This window comes from Nomia melanderi, chromosome 1, assembly GCF_051020985.1.
Source record: "Nomia melanderi isolate GNS246 chromosome 1, iyNomMela1, whole genome shotgun sequence".
NCBI classification, from domain to species: domain Eukaryota; kingdom Metazoa; phylum Arthropoda; class Insecta; order Hymenoptera; family Halictidae; genus Nomia; species Nomia melanderi.
In genome coordinates, this window is record NC_134999.1 from 26,446,687 (window position 1) to 26,471,551 (window position 24,865).

Consider the following 24,865-nt stretch of genomic DNA (forward strand, 5'->3'; position numbering starts at 1 on the left):
AGAGAGAAACAATTGAATGAAAATCCGTTTTTCTCTTTCCCCGTAAATCGGTCGTATTTAATACGTTCACCGTCGCATAATCCTACGAAATTTTCACCGAGTTAGAAGAATTTTTACTTGTAATAGTGCTTTGTATACGAATTTTATGTCACTTGGAACAAAAAGGATCGTTCTTTTAATTGCTGCATAATTTCGTTAGAATAAAAGAACACAGAAAGGGGAACGGGAGTTTCGTTAACATGAAAAGCTCGTTTAATTGCACTAATTAGACAGTACTCGAGCATGAATAATTCAACATGACTTCTCTTGGACTTCATTTAATTTTGCTAAATAGATGGCATATGGAGCTCGAAACTGATTCATATTGTGAGCAATTAGAAACAAATACTCCTAACAATGCGCTCTTTGTGTTTCGTTGCTGATTACTTCGATAAATGTGAGTAAATAATGGAATACATAGTGTTGAAAACTGATTGAAGTAATAGAAAATTAAAAGAACGTATTTATACAAACGAAAGGTTAATGAATTAAGTGAAACAGATTTTATGCATTTATAATACTTATCGAGAGCAGTAGAAAATATTTGATCTATAAGAACTGTAAAAGAAACATTGGAAAATTAGCCTTCCATGTTTTTTACATAATATAGTGTTTCCTCTATGATACCCAATCAATATATCGTGATCTATAGACAGCGGAGCAAAATATATTTACATCGAGAAAGGTTTTGCGTATCTTCATTTTTAAAAATAAAACTACTATAAAAAACCCCATTATTTATGAAATGACCCGATAATTGAAATTTTTACTTTAATTAAGATTCTAAATACTCTAACCCTTGGTACTCATGAATCGCCTTTCAATTGTCATTTAATTTGATCCACAAAGACTATAAAATTTAAATTCAATATCATTTGTACAATGCATCAACACATGGAAATAAATATTCATCGAAATAAAATACTCTTCTTTAATTTACACAAGATGTTTCAAGTTAGTTGTAAAAGATACCATTAATAATTCGTCAGAAAATAACGAATATTTCTCGAGAAAAATATTTTCGAGTGCGAAGCAGGCTTTCGGAAAGGCGGCCAAACGGGAACGTTCATACAGTTTCCGTTACCGGTGTGAACGCTACCAACAATCGCGTTTCGGCGTGACGCTAACAAGCAAAAATCAATTCCCGATCCCGGGCCACGTCGACGGACACCGTCAGCAGGTTGCAGGCCACTCGGGGGATCCTCCCCTCGAAGCTATTAAACGCGGGATAGAAAAGTTGCCGCAGTAACACGGAAAGTTTTCGGCGGCCAATAGCGACCGGTCTCCGTCGTCCGACGATTACACACAAATCCTCCAGTCCCATTTAACCCTTTCGTGCCATATATCTTCGATTGAAGAAACAGTTACCCCTGATACATTACTTTCGAACGTTGCGCGAGGTTCGAGTAGGGGCCGGGTCGTCACTGGCAATAATTCTAAGAAACGGCCGCGCATTGAAAGGGCCAGGAGTCATTACCAGAAACGCCGGCGCGCGCCGTCCCGGCGGAGTATACGCGAACGAACAAGCGAGCCAGTTTATCTTGACCAACGGACTCCGCTCAGACCTAGGGAGAAGCATTTAACGTACGGGCCCTGTCGAAGAGCCGAATACTTCTCTCGTTTAAATATTGAGTTATCCGGAAAGTTCGTGCCGATTTTTGGTAGGTGGCGTAGGGACAGGTCTGAACATAATACTCGTGGATGGTGGATTTTGACATATTTAACATTTCTGCTAATTTACGTGTCGTATAGCGTGGGTTATTCTCGATCAATGTTTTAATCTGATCTTCATCTGTGATGGAGGGCCTACCCGAGCGTTCTTGATCTTTAAGGTTGAAATCACCAGCTTGCCTAGTAAATCACTTCCGCACTGTCCTTTCAGCTACAGCACTTTCACCATAAACAGCGCGTATCTTGTTTGCCGCTTGTGTCGCATTTTTGCCTTTCCGGTAAAAGAGAAGCATTAAAAGCCTAAAATGCACTTTGCTTTCTTCCATATTCAAAGGCGTATAAAACCGACAAAAATTAACGTATCGTAACCAAATTTTTTTTTTTCGAGTACCGTCTTTTACGATATGTATGCATATCATTTGTTTTCAATCTTCTGATATATTCAGGCCTGTCCTTACACCACCTACCAAAAATCGGCACGAACTTTCCGGGCAAATCAATATTTCCCTCGTAACCGGTGTAAAGATTCTGCTACAGTATACTTGAACACGGACAAGTATAGTTAACCCTAATCGGACCACGGTGTGACTTTTGAGTCACATTTGAATTTTTTACTGAAATTTTTTGATTATTTCATATTGCATTTCCAAAAGTATTTTTGGGCTTTTAATCGTGGTATGATTCGTTATACAAACACGTGGTACGATTAGGGTTAAGAGGGCTAGAAGATATAGGGGTAATTTTGTACAACACTAACTCCTGACCGATTTGGAAGACCTTCAAATATGTTATCAAGGTCATTATTTTGAACAATTTTTCTCTATTCATATTATCGTCGCTCGGTCTTAGTTTTCCAGATAGTTGCAAAGATATCTCCGGGAATAGGGGCTTCCGTACTTATTTACAAAAACAGTAACCCTCGTATGGACTTGGCCATGACATATATTGTTAAAATCATTTCTCTGTTCACCCAGGACTTTGAACTGTTTGACAGTGAGTATTTAAAAGTTATAGCGCATTAAAGTTTCGCATTGCACTAAAAATTTTGGTCTTCATTTTTATTTGCTGAAATTGTTCCTTGTAATATATGTAATCGAACTTCATTTAGACAATAGACTAGTTTTTCCAAGATGGAAAATTTTCTAATATCGCTTCTTTTTTTAACCGCTTGGCATATTATTTACTTTCGTTGCTAAGTTTGCTTAATATTATACTGTCAACAATTTGGAAGAAACATAAAAATATCTATTCCATTGTAAGTGTAAAGGAAATTATTAAAGAAAGATGAAAACCTGCCCCCTCAGTCAATTTTTCATTGATGATATGATGGGAAAGTTATAAAAAATATAAACGAAGTTGACGGTACTCCAAAAGATTCCTAGCTTTAAATGATCACAATTTCGAAATGTGTGCATGAAATTGAAAAACTCTAACGTCATTTTATAAAGGGAAGTCTATATTTACATAGTGTCAGTGCATATTGGTTTAATTGTTAAGTATTTGAAGCATGTAGATTGCCCACTTGCTTAACATCCTCCTTTATTTTGAAAATAATAAGATGATAATACCAAAATAGGTTTTCGCTTTGATCTATGGACAATGAACAACATTGATTTATATTAAATTGTTTTAGAAATCTTCATCGCGAGTCTCACTCGTCATTGGCTAGCAAGGGGTATAACTTTGAATGGTAAATACTGATCTATTGTTGTGTTTCGAGAGTGGAAGAATGGTTTCACCCTTTTAAAAACGGATATCGTCGTATTGTGACATCAAGCTTACGCATCTAGAATCAGAAGTTACAACCGATGATTTAAGTATTTAACCTTTTGCACTGGGAATGCCAGCTATGCTATCACGTATCTTATCACATATGTTGTATAGTTTTCTTATGATTCTGCTATTTAAGAGTTTTATGTTTAATTTAGCTTTGTATAAAAACGGTTTTTAATCCCTCAGAGATAACTTTTTCTTCTTCATATAGACATTCTCTCACATATCGTCGAGCTTCATTAGTTTTCCTTTCATCTTATCTCTTAAGACTTGTTATTTTTATAGTTAACTTTATTAAATGAAACGAATCGTTTTTATAAGGCTCAAATAATATTCAAGAAACAAATCTCAACTTCCTGCACGCTGTACCATGCGTTATGATTTTAGATAAAAACACACGTGAAAGTAACTTAATTTTCTTCACGCGATATACAAAATGTTGAACATTACAAATTATGTGAGCCAGTGGCGAAGGTGTTAACGCCTTGTTATATAATAACAAGTGAGACTCGTAGTAAAGGTTTTTATAACAATTTAATGAAAGTTAATGTCATTTATTATTCACGGGTAAAAGTGAAAAATTATTTTGCAGTTTTAACGCTTTTACCTTCGAAATAAACTTTTATTTGCAACGGATAGGAAATTTGCTTGCTTACTCGTGAATTATTGATAGTAAAATTTGTTAGACGAATTTAGTCGCACAGGAAATTGTAGGTTGAGTTAAATACATTTAGAAACGATTCACAGTAGTTTATTTCAAGTTAAAATCGATATAGATATCAATAAATATACAAACAAACAAGAGATTTTTTAGAGCATGGAACTAATAGAAGATCTAAATGATAACTGATACTTTAAAAAATCCTCAGAAATATTTAAGACACTAAATTCTGACAAAGAAATTGAAAAATGTGACAGAGTTGTCTACGTTACGAGTGTCATCCCATGTAATATGACTTTCAATAAAATTATGTAGAGTATTAGTTTGACTGTCGTTGCATAACGTGTGGGATCACAATCATCACAAATATACGATGCAGTCGGCGAACGTGTTAATCCTTTACTAATCCTATGTCAAGGCAGACGCGACATTCGATTTTATGTTGCTACGTATTTTAGCAATTTGTATTATACTCATCCGTGACATTATAATCGTACAATATACAAGAACAAGTTTAGTGTTCGTTATATTTCCAAATAAATTAGGAAACTGTCATACTAACATTTCAGGAACAAATCTCAATTCCTAGTTTCTTCGAATTTTTAAAAATTCTTTTTTCCTTGTTACAATAATCTATTGATAATTTGGACAGTTTAAGATTTTTTATAGTTACCCTAGTTCTACAAACTAGAAAAGAAATAATAATTAATACTAGAACTACTGAGCGTTTAATATGATTAACATATTACAAAACAATTAACATTATCAAGAAAGATAATACATTTCTTCCAGTTTCTTCGTATATTAATTATAGTACTGAAGTGAAACTATTTATTCTTAAATCATTTCGGATATTTCACACCAATAACACTAGAATACCGCGCCAATCAAAACGATAAGTTTCAGTTTTCTTATTGTGCAATTATTGATATCTTAAAAATATTAAATATCCGAAATGACTTTAAAAATAAACAGTTTCACTTGAATACTATAACCAATGTATAAAGGAATTGAGAAAGATCTATTGTTACAATTTTTATAATGATTACATATTTATCATATTAAAAACGCTCGGTAGTTCTAGTGTTAGGACATTAATAATTACGAAATAAGAAAACTGAGACGCATCATTTTGACAGGTACGGTGGGTGTAGTGTTAAATAATAACAAAAAATAAAGGCGTTGAGTACAGTATTAAAGATAGTACCGTAGAGAAATATTGTTTTCAAAGGGTTTAACTTCACTTAAATTAAGGAACGTTGATGCCAGTTTTGGAGGCTTGCATCTGTTGTCAGAACACTTGAGAGAACCACAAAGGATTAAGTAGATCGAACAAAGGGATAGGAAAAATAGTTACTCTTCTTCCTAACTTTGAGCACCGTGGATCAATTATTATGTTTCGAAAGTTAAACGCACTCAAAAGGTTAAACGCGTACCTCGAACAGTGTAATTTTCGCTTGAAATATTTCCCGTCGTTCCCAATCCTAACAAATATATTACATTTACGTATTCTGTTTCTCGTGACACGACCTATATGAAAAACAAACAAAAGAGGAGAGAAAATTCATAGAAGTCGCGCGACTTCCTCACGCTCTCGCGGCAATAAATCAGCGATCGATGGGGAAAAAATCGTTCGGCAACGCGTTACGAGTTTCATTGGTCTCGCGATGGCGGAAGCCCGGCGCCGCTTCAATCCGGCCGCGCGGCGATCGTTGTGCTCCTCGCAATATTCGAACGCTGGAGTTTCCACGGTCGCGTGGCAATATTTGTTCTCGCGCGGTGTAATCCTTCCTCGCCGCTTGAACTTCGCGCGGGGCTTTGAAATGCACGCCGCTGGACAGCCGCCATCGCGTTGCTCGGCTTAACCCTTTGCGGTCCGAAATGTACTCGACTTTTCACTCCGAAACTTGCACCAACGTTACATAATTTAACTACAGTTTAATACGTCACTTTGTTAATTTATTTGAGAATCTTTCAGAAGCATTAAAATTTTACTTGGTCGTGATATGATTTTAACGGCACACGCTTGCTTCATTATGCCCTTGTCCCTTTTGATATGACTTCCCATTTCCTAGTAACGTCGCTTCCTGTGTTCCTACTGACATAACTTTTTTGTTTTCTTGCTAGGACATTTTGTGTCTGATATAAATTTTAATATGTCTCTATGTTTACTGCAAATAAATTCTTTTTATCTTCCCTGGTATTACTTTTTATTTTCTTCATTCTTTTCGACATTACTTTCTATTTTGTGTTAGTACATTTTTTTAGTGTTTACCGCTGGAAGTACTAGACGGGACAAACTGTCCCACTTCAGAATTTTTAGGTTGCAAGAATTTCAATCAGGAAGACGTTATGCGAGAAACTTTAAATTGAATTTGTGTATTCATATAAATACAAGAATGGAAGACGAAGTATTGTCCTAAATTATAAAAATATGACATTAAATCCTTTGTTGAAAACAATGGATACAACAAAAAATACAAAGTTGTTGGAATGATATATAGGATCGCGAATCGTTAATATTTGCGACACGTTTTTCTTAGACAAGATGGCTCGAGGAACGAGGTCCGCGTCGGCGTCGGCGTCAACGTCGGCACGCCAAGCACTCCATGTAATCGTCAGTACGTGCAATTTACGGCGGGAATTTTCAAAGTCCTTAAAGCTCGTCGACCTTTTCGTTTAATTACTCGCGACGTTGACCCGCTCCTCGATCCCGAGTCGACATATTTTCATTGATGCCTATAGGGAGGACTTAAAAGCCGCGCAGAATGGCGTCGAAAAGAGCGTTGAAAGGAATAAATTTTGTTTTTAACCAACATTTGACTCGCATGGTTTTTCAGGCGAATGCGGGCCACGCATAAACGAATTGAAAAGTCGATGTAACGAGTTTAATGGTTCTGCTCGAACTGTTTAATCGGAGATGCGGGTTTAAAGTTTGAAAAGTGAAATTGGAACGAACTGTGTGGGAGCAGAATTAATTTAATACTTTCAGGTCAGTTCTTACACTTTTAATGGGGATGATGGCGGATAAAGGGGCATGTTAAATATTTCGGTGCGAACCACTTTCTAGTAAAATTTTATTGAAATCAATTGTTCTATGGTAAAATAATACAAACTTTTCAAATATAGCAAAATTTACAACATTTACAAATTAGGTATTGTATTATGTTAGATTTTTAAGGTTGTTTCTGTTTTTTTAATTCGGTTTAGTGAAGCTGATTGTCTTTTTTGAAGAATTCTTTATTTGTTCGCTTCTTATGACAGATGTGATAGAATCCTTAATTCCTAACAAAGTTTTATTAATAATGAGTTTGTATAATATAATTCTCCCTTTATAAGATGGAAAATCATTAAGATCTCTTATATAATTAATATTTCAAATTCAAATTAATTTCAATGAATAATTGAAAGTACTGAATTAATAATTCTTCGTGTTAATTAAAGTAATGTTTCAAATGAATAGTGCATTCGTACTGGTTCCAGCAATCATATAAAGCAAACAATAATCAAATCAAAAATATAACACGTATCGAAATTAATTACTTCCGGCAATAGTCTGATATATTAGTGCAGATTATTTTCACGCCAAGAATAATCATTTCCTAATGTCTTCCGGACTTCGAAAGGACAGTTAAATAAAAATACTTTCAATAGAAACTACGTCGAAGAAAGTTAACGTGCTACAGAATGAGAGCTTCTGGATTCGACATGTACACTTGTGACACAGAAAATAATAGAAATAATAAAAAAGCTCTTAGAAACCAGTATTCCATAATCGTTTTGTTTCCAGCAAGCTGCGGCGACGTGGTTTTAAGATAGGGAAGTTAAACGTTTCCAACGATCGGTGGGCGGAACTTGGATTTGTCGCATAGTAGAAGTTGTTGTCTACAATGTCTGTAAACTATAATCGGCTGTAATAATGTACTACAATGTTCATGCGCGCTGAAACTTTTGCCTCGAACAATGATTACATCATCAAAGACAGCTTTACTGGTGATTAAATCGACGTAACTTGATAGTCGTGTCTAGTAATTTCGTTAATAATCACTAGACTGCGAATTTTCATGCAAACTCAGATTTGTAAAAATATAACACTAAAACTACCAGACGGGTCAAATTCAGTCACTTGAGAATTTTTATTTTGCGAGTATTTAAATTATGAAGACGTTTTTACGAAAAATTTTTAATTTCAAGAAACTTATACTTCTAATTTTTATGAAAAAATTGCAAATAAATCATTCTAATTGCTCGGTAGTTTTAGTGATAATTAGAAAAGCAGAATTAAGATAAAAAAGGTATTTTTTAACAAACGTTTCTAAAAGCACACCAATTTAAACATTTTAAGTATTTATATATTTTTTCATACTGTGTACATTCTGTGCATTTCTGTATTTTCAAATTTCGCAAAAATACATAAAAACTGACAGCTTAAGAATCACCGTATTTATATTTATAGATATTTATTCGAAAAGCTAATTGCTTCACTTGCATACGCAATATTTATTTTCATTTTTTAAGGTAAAAGCCGTTTTTATTTCATACGTTTCAAGTAAACAGATTTTTCATTTTCTCTGGCACGGCAAAAGCCTACGCTAAAAACAGTCTTATACAAAAATAACTATGAAGTTAAATACACAAAATATTTTATGAATCGGATTGTATTATATAGCCAAAAGTACCAGTACCCATAACAATTTAAAAAAATGTTCAAGTCATACATTATTTATCGCGTAAAAAGCAATAAAACGAGTAAATATTTATATACCACCTTTAATAAAAAAAAATTATATTGTACAGCCGAAGGTACCGTTACTCATAACACGAATTAAAACATTTCAAAAAATTTATTTTATTCGTGATACAAATAATATTTGCACATAACATAAATAAATTTTTAATCCGTTACGTTTTATAAGCTGTTTATTCAGTGGCTTAAGTCTGATTTTTCGATAAAATCAAGTTAGTGGTTGTAATACTTTTTTAAATATTATAAAATAAATATATACAATTCTATAATATATTCCACATTACATTCTAAATTATATTCTATATTATATTCCATATTATATTCTATACTATATTCTATATTATATTCTGCATTATATTCCATATTATATTCTATATTGTATCGTATACTATATTCAATATTATATTCCATATTATATTCTATATTGTATCCTATACTATATTCAATATTATATTCCATATTATGTTCTATAGTATATTCTATACTATATTCAATATTATATTCCATATTACAATATATTCAATATTATATTCCATATTACAGTATATTCTATACTATATTATACAATTACAATTCTCCATTATCTTTCTCTTTTACATAAATGAACTTCAGCCACTTTCAAAATAAACGGATCATATAACCATTTAACTATAGTTTTCCGGTTCACTTAACGAAACGTTCCGATCCCACCGGAAAACTTCCGATATCACCGGGACGGGTCTTCGGATTTCAAAAGGGATACCCGGGAAGATGGCAATTTATTAAAATATATTGCGGCTGGGAGCACAGAGCCTCCGGATATGACAATAAAGGAGGAGATTAGAAGTTACGAGAATAGGTTGAACGTTACGGGATTAGAAACGTGGAGTGGAGCGATAAGGTAAGTTCTTATGATACGTAACTGAGGCCTGTCAGAATGTTATTAGCGGGCACGAAGCACCGTCCAAGAAACCGGCGACGGAGAGCTTACCGGGAAATGATAAGTTACTGAGTAGCGCGATGCGAAATTTACGGCCGTGAAATTAAGATTCTATTGACCGGCCGATATATTGCTACGTGGAGAATAGGCTTTGACGAGGAACAAAAGTTTCCCCGATGGCGCACAGTGAGCGAGAATCGTAAAAATCCGGACTGTAGTCAAATTTTCGACCTCCATGAAATTCATGAAATTTTATCATCTGATCATTTTTCATAGTCAAGTAGTCAATTTGCTAATCAAATAGTTAAAAATTTCATAGTCAAATAGTTGATTGGTAATCAAATAGTAAAAAATTTCATAGTGACATAGTTATACTCTTACCACATTCTAAAATGTACATAGTAACTGGTGATATGCTTAAAATTTGCAGGAAGTCAACCAAAATTAATTGAGAAACCTTGAAAATGAGGAAAAATGCTTGTTTCAGAAGAATTCTATTTTCTTTGTTGATTACGGATGAGAGTCTTCTCAAATTTCACTGTATAGCATTAAATAGCATTCTTTTGGCTATATGTATGTACGTGTAATTTTAAAAAAATATTCCAACCTTTTCAGAACTACTCTTCCGTGAACCACAACTTCATCCCGCTTTTTCACTTTAAGTACCTGTACAAAACCAGGGTCACGCGGGGTCACGATGAATTTCGCAGGTCAACATTTCTTACACTTTACTGAAGATATCTGTATAAAAGATTTTTGTAACAACTTACAACAACAAAAATTATAACGATATATTTCACTTAATGTATAAAAATTCGGTAACGCTATATGGAGTAAGGAACAAGGATAGTTGCTTATTATGCACATAATAATTTTAAATTGCGGATGTAATTGTGAATATACTTGTAAATAAAAAATATTTCAAGTGAAATATAAGAGTCTGATCATTTTAAAATGTAGGCACTCATTCATTTTCTTCAATTTCCAATAACTCCGTTGTCTGGTATGATATTTATGAATAGTTTATAGAATTGCTAACACTTGTCTATTTCACTAACGTTTTCTTTATAATACTATGTAGTAATCCGTACACTGTAAAGCGATATGTGTTTACAATTTTGAGAGCATATAATCATTAAAAATTCGTCCAAAACGCCCTAACATATCAAAATCAACAGGAATTTTATCTTTTAACACTACATCTATAAAACATTTAATACGATTGATATGTAATCCTCCTAAATATTATAATAATAACCCTTTTTTCCTTTAATATTTATATTTAATATTATATTATAATAATAACCCTCTTAATAATTTTAAAACAGTAATTTTAAAATAAGGAAAGTACAATGGATACGTAGTTCTAGTGTTAACAATAACTCTTTAACTATTCAGTTTCGAGGCTATATTCATATAACATTTTTTACTTAAAATCACATTTTGAATAAATTGGCAGTTTCATTTTCTTATGATGAAACACCCCTATAAAGGTAGTTTTATAGGGGTAGTTTCTCATTTATTAAAAAAGTAATGCCAGAATCAGATTCTACGGCTTCAAAAACTGCAGAAAAAAACGTTACTTTATAATTACTGATATAAAAATAACAGAAATGTATATTTCGTCCTGCTTTTTACGATTCTGGCCTACTGTGTGGCACGCCGCACGCGGGTTCGTTTCGCAATATCGTTACCGCGTTAATAATCGCTTCCCAGTAAATATAATGCCCCTCATTGGGAGTAACTGGAGTCCGAGGCGGGCCGATTAATTTTTAATTCATCGCCGGGAAACACGAAGAAGCTATTCATTACTAGCGACAACCAGGCGCGGTCGGATTTCATCGTGGCCATTCAATCCGCGACGAAATCGGCCGGTGAATGTCACGCCTCACGCTAAATGAGAACATTATTCCAACGGTTTCGCGGAATTGAAATTTATTTAGTTGAACGATCTTGAGATTCGATTATTCCGAAATAAAAAAAATAACGACAAAAGTGGAACAAAAGTTTTACTAGAAAAATGCGTGGTTGCTCTGAAGATAGATTATATCGAAATAAAGTATATTATATTATAGAAAAACAGAAAAATAAAATATAAAAATATGAAGTATTCTGTAATTGGTATAACTGCGGAAAATGTGATTTTATGTTGAATAACAAATTTTAAATATGGAATAAAATTGTTTCGCTTTCGTTTGCGAAAAAATTAAGATTGAATATTTTTTTGTACAATTGGGAAGAAGGTAAATTTGTATAAAAAAATAAATCGAAAATAGTTCTCAAAAAACTATAGATTAGAGGAATGAAACATTAAAATTTTTCGAACATTTTTGCGTTAGAAATGATAGATCTAGGAAAAATGGTAATGTCATATAAAAAAATTATTTTAAATAATTAATTAAAATAGTTTTGGGAAAATTAATTTCTAAATTTTTGATAATACAGTTAAGAAAGCTATGATTTTGCATTAAAAAATGTAAAACTGTAAAAATATAGAATGCAATTTTTTCTGTATAACTTTTTCTTTGAACAAAATAAAATCGAAAACATGTTTGCTTCCAAACACGAGACGTTAGTTTTACGGATCGAGCATGTAAAAGTAAAAATAAGTTGTCGGACACTATTCCAATTTTATCGATGAAATCGCAATAATCGTTCGCAGAATTCCTACAAAGCCATCAAATGAAATTCATACGCGCACAGATGACTGTGATCTATCAATATCCGCGGCGTATTGGGACATTTCCGCCGATGCTCGCATTAAAGAGAATAATTACATATTAAACGGGAGCCAGTGTTGAACGATTTTTCTTCGGCTCGAAATTAAAATTAGAAAAGAATAATAGAACGGACACCGATTGTCTGCATCACAAATGGATGCAAATCCTTTTAACGCCAATCTCCTCTATTCGATATTTAATCAATGAATGTAGATGCATATATAGAGCAAAATAATTGTTCTTATAGAGTAATAGTAATCTATATACCTATGCGCAAAATAAAAACTATTTGAAATAAATACATAAGTAATAACTAAATAACAAATGATAATAATTATTATAATAATTAATTTCTATTTTTAAGAAACCATTACAATATTTATTTTTATAATCAATTATTAGAATAACCATAATGATCAATACAACTACTTTATCATTAATAATTTATTAGGAAAAGAAGCAATTTTGATGCTTGTTCTACGTCTATGTTTACTCCAAAAGCAGATTGATAATAGAAAAGTAATACTTAACTTATATTAAAAAGAAATAAATAACACTTTAGTTTTCTGAATTCAGTTTAAAATCTTTACCACGAATCTGACACGATATTGTGAGTCAAGTGGTTAACATATAATAATTAATATAATTTAATATCCAACACACATTTCCTCAATGCCTCATTCAAAGAAACAACAATAACAAAAAACATTGTTATCACCGACGAATAACAGAAGAATAAAACTGCTACCATAGTTCATTGTAATGCATACCATTAAGAAATGTTTACCGTATTAATTTACCAGGTCAACGGGTCAACCCAGAAGCAAAGAATCAACGCACTCCGCCGTCAATAACGGAAAACGAGGAACTCTTTCGATCAAAGGGAGGGAGAACCGCGACGTGCTTCTTTGAATCGCGGCCAGAAATTTTAATCCGCTCGTGACCTTTCATTATTCCCTCTTATGAAAGATTCAAGCGGTCATTACGCAAGAATCGCGCCGGAATGCAAACGCGTTTGATTAGAACGCAACGCGCGCGGTCCATGGAATATCGTCTCGTAATCGGTGAATCGCTGTCTCGTTCTGGAAACGTGGATCCCGGAGCCGACTCGTTAGCGGGACGAGAAACGGGAACAGTCTGTTTCGCAACGAAGAATCTAACACGCCGCGTCATCAGATTCCTCCTTCCTTCTTCCCGAGGTATGCATACGGAAATCTTAATTGATCAGATTCTGCGGAGACAGTGATGGATCTGGCGTACCGAGTTCGTGGAAATGTTTACCGCATCCTTCAAGTAGTTTACTGATTCGCGCCGGCAAACTGGTTTTCCTTGCGAAATTGCAACCACGCGGGAAACGTGTATAGGATTATTCGGAGTAGTGTTATAGAATTAAAAATTGCATTCGGTGGCTCGGAACTGAATAGAAAAATGAAATGAAATAAAGCATTGAAAACAGCTTGGAAACTTAATATGTGAATGAAGTACCTATAAAGCTTAATATACAGGCTGAGTCGTTTAATTGTAACACTAACGTTTATTTGTTGGGTAAAATACTGTTCCAGGCACGAGTTAACAGTTTTCGTTTTGAACATTTTTGTTATGTGATAAATGATTTGAAAGTAAATTTGGGTGGAACGGTTGAATGGCTCACCTTGTATAAGTGAAATGTAAAGTTCAATGTGTAAATAGAACATAAGAATTAATGTAAATCTAAAGTATATGGGTTAACCTGTTAAGCCCCACGAAAATCTTCAGCGTTTTCCCGTAGAATTTTTATTTTGTATCAAAGAAAAGCAGGAGCAATTATTAATTATTTGGTGTTACAATGTCTGAATTACACTATTATCAACTTAGTTACGTTATTAAACATTTTCATTTCACATCGGTTATCTTGTGTTACGATGGTTTTGTAGTCATTCAGAAGAATCAGTCACTAGTGACTGACATGACGCTTAACGTGTTAATATATAGGTAACATATGAAACTTAATGTATAACTAATAACCATGCAGTTGTAATACTTACGTTTCTTAGATATGATCATTATGTTGTTCATCTTTTTAATAAGAACATTAATTGTTAGAATTTGAAGACAAAGTTGTTTGGATAGTAGAATTTTCGAATAGTAGAACGATGATTTTTCCTATACTAAGTTTCATATATTTTACACTAAATGTTGTAGACAATGAAACACCAGATAAAATCTTAAAGATTCTATATATTTTTAACTATTGAATCTCAAACATTTTTTAGTGTAAGCAATCAGTTGATAATACCTGTCAAAAAATTTTATAGAAGGAATTACAAATAATAATAAGTGTTTAATATTACTTTAGAAGTGACATTTAACATTTATAAATAGAAAATGTTTATCAACTTCTAAGTTCTATATTGTTTTCAACCCACTCATCATAAAACATCAGTCTGTAATCAATTTGTATTGTTACTCTGTAAATATTATTTACAAATATTATCAGTATGTAAACTGCAATACATTAGCGTATTAAAAATAGTACCACTTTATTAATTAATTAAGAAATGTAAATGTACGAGATACGCTAACGCGCAAACATAATATTATGAAAATATAGGAAATTAAAGCGTTAATAAAATTGCTTTAATCGTCATTAACGTAAAGCAACACCTAGTTTATACGTTAAAAAGTTCAAGTAACAGGCGAGGTTCATTATCGCTTTTGATTGCACGTGTTTGCACTCTCGTGACCAACAGCAATTCTATGCCAGCTTAGAATCCAATGTAGACCGTACACTGGTATTTGATCGTATCATAATTAATGCCAAGTTTCACAATCACAATAAGTTCAGTCGTCGAGAACAAAGTCATTATAAATGTAAATCCCAGATTAAAAAAAAGGAACTTATTTATAAAGACAGAATGTACTGAATTTACAAGAAAATGTTAATGCAAATTTATAGATATAGTAGTTCGATATTATGTAAGTAGAAAATATTATTCATAAATATTATCCGTAAATTTCTCACTTACAGTAATAATAAACGTAAATTGTTATATTTATTATTATATGAACTGTTAATTTTGAAAGTGAACTAAGTCATATGTCGAAGTAATTAAAGGTTTGCGTTTGAATAGATTAAAACATATTTTTATACCATGTAATAAAATACATCAAAAAATATTTAATCTTGAAAAATAAGAATTTATTATAACTGTATAACGTTGTGTGTAACGTATAAGGAATTACGTTTTTTGATAGTTGAAACAACATAAACCATTTTCTGATTAATGTAATAAAAATACAACGTAGTGATATGTTAGAGTTCTTCCTGAATATCTATGTTTAAAACATCTGATGTAGACTGTAAATGAAAAGTTTCGAACCACTTAAAACTTTTCAATTCGAATAAATTCGAGATTATGAGCATCCGAAACAATTATTTGAAAACTATTTCAAAATTACTTTAGTTTAATCACTTTCGTTTATCACTTTTGTTTGAAACACCTGGGAAATTAACGTTTAGACTTCAAAGCAATTGTATAAGTTGAAAATAATATAAACAAACTTAAGTACAACGAAAAATATCGTGAAAGTAAAATAGACAATAGGTATAACTTAAATACTAAGAAAATATTGTAGAAAGAAAATATACAATAAATATGACTTAATTATCAAGAAACTATCATAAAAATATAATAAACAACAAATATCTGCTTTATAAGTTATGCTTGTGGGAAAAGAGGATAATGATCGAAGGCTTTCAGCTAACAATGCACCTAACAGCAACGTTAACACTGTGACGACCATTGCTACGGATTTTTCAACCGTAAAAATTAGTTATAAAAGGAGGTTATGGAAAAGAGAAGAAACTTTGTGCCATCCACTAAACATCAATACCGTAAAGTACGCGTAGGTACTTATTGTAAGTGACCGTAGACATATTCCGCAGCGTCCTCCCATCGAAACAGAATTCATTGTAGAAAAACGCGGAGTTACAGTGACTCGTTTCATAACACTGTCAATAACAGAAGCGATAAACGCTATCGTCCAATAAAATTTCTCGGAAGCGACGTTTCCGAGAAATCTTTCTTCACGGTAATATCGTAACTACCGATCCATTCATAATGTAACGACTGGCAAAACGATTCCTCGCATTCAGCGGCCTCTATCCGAATAAAATGAAGCGTTACATGAAGTAATGCACAATTTTTTTTTCATCTTCGCGCAGTATTTGCTGGCGGCATTTTGCTCGAACGATCGAAATCGAAATATAATCCAAAGAAATTAATGCATTTCTGCGGTGAAATTACACTGCCACTGTCGTTATTGTACTCCTCTCGTGGATTTATCAGATTTTCTAAAACACCAAATACCATACTTACTTTCAATAACATTACTATGAAATCTTTTTGATAATTATAACAATAAATTTTCTCTGATTTCTTTATATATTCGTTATAGAATTCAAGTGAAACTATTTATTTTTAAAATCATTTAGGATATTTAACACTTTTAATATAGCAGTAATTATATTATGATTTTTCTTGTCTTGTCTTTCTTTACTTAGTCGATAGCCATTTTTTATGGATTTCTTTTGTATCCCAGAATTCATCTAAACATACAGAAACTGATAACAATATTTGAATAACTGAATTGCAAACAATAATTCGTGTAATAAATATAAAACAAATATTATGCATGTTCATATTAATAGTACTTTTATTAAACTTAATCTTACAGTATCTGAATATTTATTTTTATCTAAAGTTCTATCAATGAAAATTATTTCCCCCATTTAAGCAGTCGAAACACGGTCTTGTATCATTACACTTCCACCATCGTGTTTCATGGTTGTTCTGAGATTTTACGTGCGGAGGATACGATGCACTTTATTCGTTTACGGCATATCAGTTTTCACCCATCAGAGCCTGAAAATATTAAACTAGCTTCCACCTGCAAAAATCATATTTTTCCATCACATTTCTTCGGTAGAAATATGTATTTTCTGAAGAGCTTTTTTCTTTTGATTCGTATCACTATACACGATTATTTTTTTATTTATTTATTTTATGTATGTATTTTTAGGTACAGTTATCAACAGTAAAGTTATTTGTTACCACTAACCGTTGCAGATGTAATTGCTTATTGAATCATGATAGAATAATTATACAAATAAACAGAATATAATTTACAATGTACACAAGTAGTGTTTATGGAATACACATGTCACAGAGCAGATCACTCGCATAAGTGCACATTCACAAAATTTCAAGTTATAATGAATCCAGTAGATCTATTTGATTAAAAAACGTTAACACGTTACCTACATTGCCTGAATTATTAAGTTTAGTCCTCATGTCGAATTTAACGTCACAGCTAATTCTTTCGGAGAAATTAGGGCAATCTATTAATCCCTTGGCGTACAATGGCGAGTGAAAATAAAAAACTGGTTTACTACTATTAATTTGTTATCTTTAAAGTAAATTCGCATTTATAATGGAACGGATAATTTCTGTTTCTTTCTTCCAAATTGTTGATAGTATAAAGTTACACCAGCTCAGTAGCAAAAGGAAATTATATGGCAATGAGTTAAAATGCATTTCATTTTCAAAGATATTCTACAAAATATACACTTAAACGAAAGATCATGTATATACACAATTATTGTATCAACTTATCTGTATGTGTCTATCATAAATAACCACATTGTCTACTAATATTTCTGTATTCAATAATTATAAATTCTTTCTTATACATACATATTATATATTATTATTCTTAATATTTTAGTTAATTTTTTCTGTACCGTATACACAACGTACGTTCACCATCACTTCCCATTTCCCCTCCTAATGAGTGCAGTATCAATGAATTTTTAAATGAAACTGATTGTATGAAACCGGTTTGATCGTGTTGACGGTCAATGTTGACACCGTGCGTTTGCGAACCTCACCACCGAGCAATCTAATTCATTTAACAGGACGATCGAACTGCGAAGTATAGGTACGCGTCGTCCCAATATTTTTTACGGCGTGAAAATTAACCAATTATTTTGTTTACTAATGTGGGTAAGGGTGTATTGACGAGTGAATGTGCGTATATGTGTATCGTGAATAAATGTTAGAGACTATTCTAAATTATTGACTTTCTAAAATGTTGATTTTACATACATGTAAAATGAATCTAGAATATTTCAAATGTACTTGAAGTTAATATATATTGTCCGTGTAAATTAATTTTGATATATTGTATTTTGTAGCATTGTACAGATACTTTGTAAGGGCCGCGTTAAAAATTGTTATTTAAAAATACTGTTTATTTGAATAAATTCTCTTCTTTTTACACTATTTATTGACAAGACGGAGTGACAATTAAAACAATATTATTACACATACATAAATGATGGTCTTAACTTTCGATTAATTACACTTGTGTACTTATGTTTACTGTAAATGTATCTCTATACGTTCTTAAACTGTGTAGAAACTATATAATCTGTAATTATTTACCCATAAAAATTCTTTACACAAGCAAGTTTCAGACTGATTCAGTTAAAACTAAACGCGTAGGGCAAGAAATATTAAAAACAATTGAGTATCGCGTTACATGAAGACGTAACTGTAAAACAACATAAATCGAGAGGATGTAATTCGGGGCCTACTGTAAATTATTCACGATAAAGTAGTTCCATCCAATATAGTTGTGAAATAAACCATAACACAATGGTTAAAGGGTTAAGAAAGAAAATACCTCGTATGAGGCTATTTTACTGTAGAGTAGACCGAGGCGAATCGGATCAGTTCAGATTGAACAGCGACAAACTAATAGTAAAAACTTAGAACCAACATTTGTTTTCATAAATTTCTTATTAAGAGACATTCAGCTTCAATATCAGCAAAAAAAGAATTCTTTTTAAGTTAAACATCTTTGTGTTATACGCAAAAAAAAAACTAAAAAGTGAGAGCAATGAGAAGTAAATACGATGAATGAACAAAATACAATATAATAATCTAAAGTATATTAAATACTGAATTTAGACATCTTAGAGACTAATAATAATCACATTTAAATTTTCAAGCCTACCTTTCTATTTTACTGTTCCAATCTCATTTCTATAACCAGGTAACAAATATGGTGAACATTCTTATTTTTATCCGATTCGCCTCGGTCTAATCCGTCTATTAGCATTGCCGAATGATATTCGAATGTGAACACCGTTCAGCAAACTCAACGTACCGCCGACCGAACCCAAAATCAAGCAACGCCGAAACGAACGAACCGCCACAATCAAAATTCCATCTTCCGGCGAACGCGGCAAACACGAAAAATAAATTCATCCGCGGCTCCCTCGATTTCCATGCGCGCCTATCATGCTCGTTCCCGACGCGCGACCCGCGGGAACTCGATAACGATAAGTGCGGACCGGATCGCGTGCGCGAAGGCAGAGAAGCTCGCATGCAAGGGCGACGCGAAAATTAATACCCTCGTCCATGGCGTCGAGAAAAGGGAAAAATCGGCGTCGGGTAAAAAATAAGGCGAAAACGAGAAAGGAGATCCCATGAAAATGCGCGTATGGAAGCGTCGCGACAACGGTCTCGTCAAAAACCGTCGTTTCGTCGGCGCGGACTAATATTATTCGCATGTATTATGTATACCGGGCCCGCGGGCTGCTTCGATTCGACAAAATTCTCTTTTTTTTTGCGACTCTCCTCTTTCCCCTCTTCTCATCTGTCGTTCCTCTTCCCATTCTCTTGAACACGGGAACGAACGACGGAATGCGTTAGCGCAGCGATTCTCATATTGGGGCACAGAAAACAATGTTTTTGGTGTTGTGTGTATATATTGTGCGGTGATGTAGATGGTAAAGTTAGGAAAGAAGTGATAGAATTGACACTAAAACCACAGAGCAATTAAAATGACTTATTTTCGATTTTTTGTAAAAATTAGGACAATACGTTTCTTAAGATTCGAAGAGTCTCTTAATCTTGTGTCTGTACAAATACAGAAATTTAATTTAGAATCTTTTGCAAAAACGCCCTCATAATTTAAATACTTGTAAAATAAACATTCTGAAATGGGTCAAGTTGACCCGTCCGGTAGTTTCAGTGTTAAAGGTAAAAGAATAGAAATATTAGTGAATATTTCGTGCACTTGTATAATACAGAATATTTTTCAAATATTATTTTCAAATAAAAAACACTATTTTCAAATTACAATATACTATTTCCTAAATATTGTATTTAAATTTTTTTTAAACAACAGTTTTTAAATATTAATCTAATCAACGACCACTGATATTAAATGAATTGACAATAAAATGTATCATAAAAATTATGTACATGAGTATATTAGTAAGTTACGAATTTTGTAAGGCTTTTCTGCATATTTCAAGACGTATTAACTCTGTTTGATTTTGGTCACGTCTGATTTAAAATATACGAATTTACAGAAAATAAAATCGTGATCAATAAAAGAATAATTTTTAGATTCTTTTCTACTAATCTAATAATCTGCACCACCGTAGGCCGCAAAAGCTAATAAGGTTATTGTTGTATTGAATGCACACACCGATGAACTGACTTTCAGACGAATTAAGCATCCGCAGATCGCTATGCATAAACTCTTAGGAATTTATATACGTATTTGATTGCTTTGACGTATCATGTTCGTCAGAATGTCAAATCGTCCGAAAACGCATCTAGTATAACCACTGTTTAATGCAGCTAATGATTGGTTTCTGAAAGCTAAGTAATGAAACCACAAAGGAAAACCACATTGATGAACATTGTATAAGCGTAGACAACACAACAACCGCATCGATTTTATTGCTGGCTTCTACTAAAATTTGTTTAATTTCGTATAAAATTTAAAGACTTCATATAAAATAAGTAATATACATTAAAATGTACAAAAGTACATACTGCATATTATATATGTTCTATTTTGTTTCCATTGTTATAGTGTATTAAGTTGATGCAAAAGTTTTTACTTTTATCATAAAAAACACAAAGAAGAGGATCTTCATATAACGTAAGCGTACGCCATCTTCATACGAATTCCCTGGGGGGTACGCCATTTTTATACGCACACTCCAGGGGGTACGCGGAACATAGAAGATTGAGAATCACTGCGTTAGCATACTGACGAGATAGCGAAAGTCACGATGGGGAGAGGGGGGGGGGGGGATAAAGGTGCAAGCAAACCGATGTAACGAGTGCACAAACAAGCACGCGGCGTGCGCCCGCGACGCGGTATAATGAAGTTAGGAAAAGTACACCGCGGGAGCCATGGCTCTTCAACGCGATTCGAAAACTCGAAAGGATGATGTTATGTGCGTACAGTCAGCAACGAAAGTATACCAACGTCGCGTGTTACTCGTACTCAGTTGTAATGAACATTTTATAATTTCCTTGCACATTGTCCAATATTTTTTAAACTTCGGATACACTTAGTGGATGTATACAGAATGTCAAGGAAATAAATGGCTAAACTTTGGTACCGTGTTTTACTCTTTCTAAATAAGAAGAAAGACTAATTAAACGTAGATCCGAAAATGCTTCTTTTTCTAAGTCAGTTTTCGGTTTTGAAAGAGCATTGTAGAAATTTTTTAAATTTACTCAGAAAAATTACTGAAAATAGCTTTCTCCTGAATTAGTGATGATTTTCTTCGACGTTTCAAAGACTAGTCTGGTTAAGATCTAAATAACTTGAGTACTCATTCTAAATGATAACTTGATCTAAATAACCTAGTCTAGATAACTTTAGATCTAAATAACTGGTTTAGATAAGTTCAGATCCAAATAACAACTCAAATTTGTACATACATTTGAGACATCGTATTAAATGGCATTTTAAAATTATTCATTAATTGTTTTTTTTTTACTGCAAGGTAATCATGTAGAATACACAAACAAAAGCACAAAATCTTTTGTTTATTAATTCCTATAAAATTTCACATAGAATGACTTCTTTATTAATTCAACTTTGCACAGCGAAACCACATTTTTGCAAAATTTGCCATGCAACGCTGGTAGGTATTGCAAAAAAAACTTCTGAATACAACAATGCTCAAAGTTCTACATCTGACAGCTATTCTAATGGTATAAACAAAAGTATGAATTGCGAAAAGCATCATTTTCGGACCTATGTTCATTTAATTATTTTCTTCTTTAGCCAGAACGGAACACAGTAGCGAAGTTAGGCCACATGATTCCTTAGCACCATGTATTCGTTACCATAAATTCCACTTGCTTCAATAAATTGCAATACAGCCTGTTCATGTTAATTTATTTCCCACGAAACCGTTCGAATACTTTCGTTGCTGACTGTATATATGCGTGTGGCTGTGCCACACCCTTCTCTTCGCCCGTGTTTCCGCGGTGATGCATGTTTGCACGGGAGGGTATCTGCATCTCGAGGGTAAATACAAGGGAAACCGAGCGCACCGTTACGTGCAACTATCGCGCGGTATTCTTAACGTGACGGACACCCCTAATTATCACACGGGACGGATTGTCGAATTTCGTGTGCCCGCAATTAGCCCTTTTGAATTATTTGCGAGCAGTATTAATCGTCCTTTGTTGTAAAATTGTTTGCAATGTGTGCTTTAGTCGCGAGACAATTTTATGTGTTGTTATATGAGGGGAAATGGTTCAGAGTGTTTTTTTTTTGTAGCGAATTGGGTTAATAATTAATTGTTTGATGAATAATTGAGAGAAAATACAGTGTGCAATGTTTCCAAGTTTACAGGTTTATTTAGAGGGTGCAGTTTTCAGGCAAATTTGAATTACCTGTTTTTATTTTGTTTTTGTTATTCAATGGCGCACGAAAATCCTGGCAACAATTTGGTAGAGTGCAGTCGCTGAAACACATATTACGGAACTTTTTCTGATTCTTTGATTGAAAATCTTATAAAAATCGACGATACGAAAAAGTTAAGAAGAAATGAGAATATTTTATTGAAAAAGAGGAAGAGGTGTTTATATTTTTGGGATACACGCATATTGTTATAATTATTGTCTTCACATTTTTTGAATTTACATTCAATACTATCAATATCTTATATCAGTATGCAACGTCAACTTTTCGAATTGCAGCATCGAGTGTTTACACATTATACTTCGCATTCGTATCTCAATAAAACGGCAACATAATAAAAAATAACAATTAGATTGCATTCTTCCTTTGATAATATATATATATATTTTTTTATGTATATATTTTTTATTTAAATAATTTTTTCATATTAGATGGTTCACTGTATATAACTACGTATCACTTAAATTCGTATCAATGAACTCTTCCAGAAATTAAATTTACCTACAAAATAATTGATCTAAAATGTGCGGTACATATTTCAAATAGTGACTGTATGTACAAGTTAAAATAAAATAAAATTCAGAAGTAACGAAATTATGATTCATTTGATTTTCAATTTCATTGTTCTAATTTCATTTTCAAATGATTAATAATTCAAAATCTCTGTGAGTTTTGACGATAGGATAGTAGCGACGTTTCTAAAGTAGGTCAGTTATATAAAGACAAAACATTGATTCGAATGCCATTGTTAATCAATTTCAGTTATTAATAATTATTAATGCAGAAGCAATGCTGAAACTCATCAGTTTCGTTGCTCTTGAGTTTTCTCTCCTGGCTCCTAAACTGGTCCTTCAAAATGTTTACCACACATAGTCAAACACACTGTGTATAGTCTCGTTTTACTCGGAATTCAATTAGGCTGAAAATCATGTTACCCAATATTGGCTTGTAGGTAGCCAAGGAGTTTGATCGAACGGGAAATTATGTATACATCTTCGTCCATTAAAAAGGACGAAGACAATGACGAGCCATCTAATTTGAGGGTCTTTCATATTTGAACATCAAACGAGAAACGAGATTAAGAGAAGATTAAGATATGAATATTAATACAAAAATACATAGCTGAGAGGAAATATTTAACATTTAAATTTGTCTGTCTACCGATGAAAGTTTCTACAGAATATATCATTAATTAATATTGAGAATATTATGCTTTTTCTATAATTTTATTTCTAAACGATCCTCATTTCTTCGAATCTCCCAATCTTGATCATTTAATACGACTATTTAATCAGTAGTTATTATAAGAAACGAAAAGTATTTACTTTTTTAACAAATAACCGTTCAACATATGCACCTATTTAAATGCATCAAAGCTTTTTATTAAAAATATCCGTTTCGTTTAAGGTTACATATCAAAGTAAGTGACAGTAAACTGACTGTCGTTATAAACGAGAAGTTAAACACAACAGAGTCTTGATTAACCACTTAATAAGTATATTCTATATAAGAACAGCTTCATATATTTCTTCCAATGAATT

General features: G+C 32.7%; 1 protein-coding gene across 4 annotated transcripts in view; it reads right to left on the minus strand.

Annotated features, from left to right (window-relative positions):
* Positions 1-24,865, minus strand: part of LOC116430042 (uncharacterized) — a 600,329-nt gene that overhangs the window by 521,695 nt on the left and 53,769 nt on the right. The window lies entirely within an intron of this gene.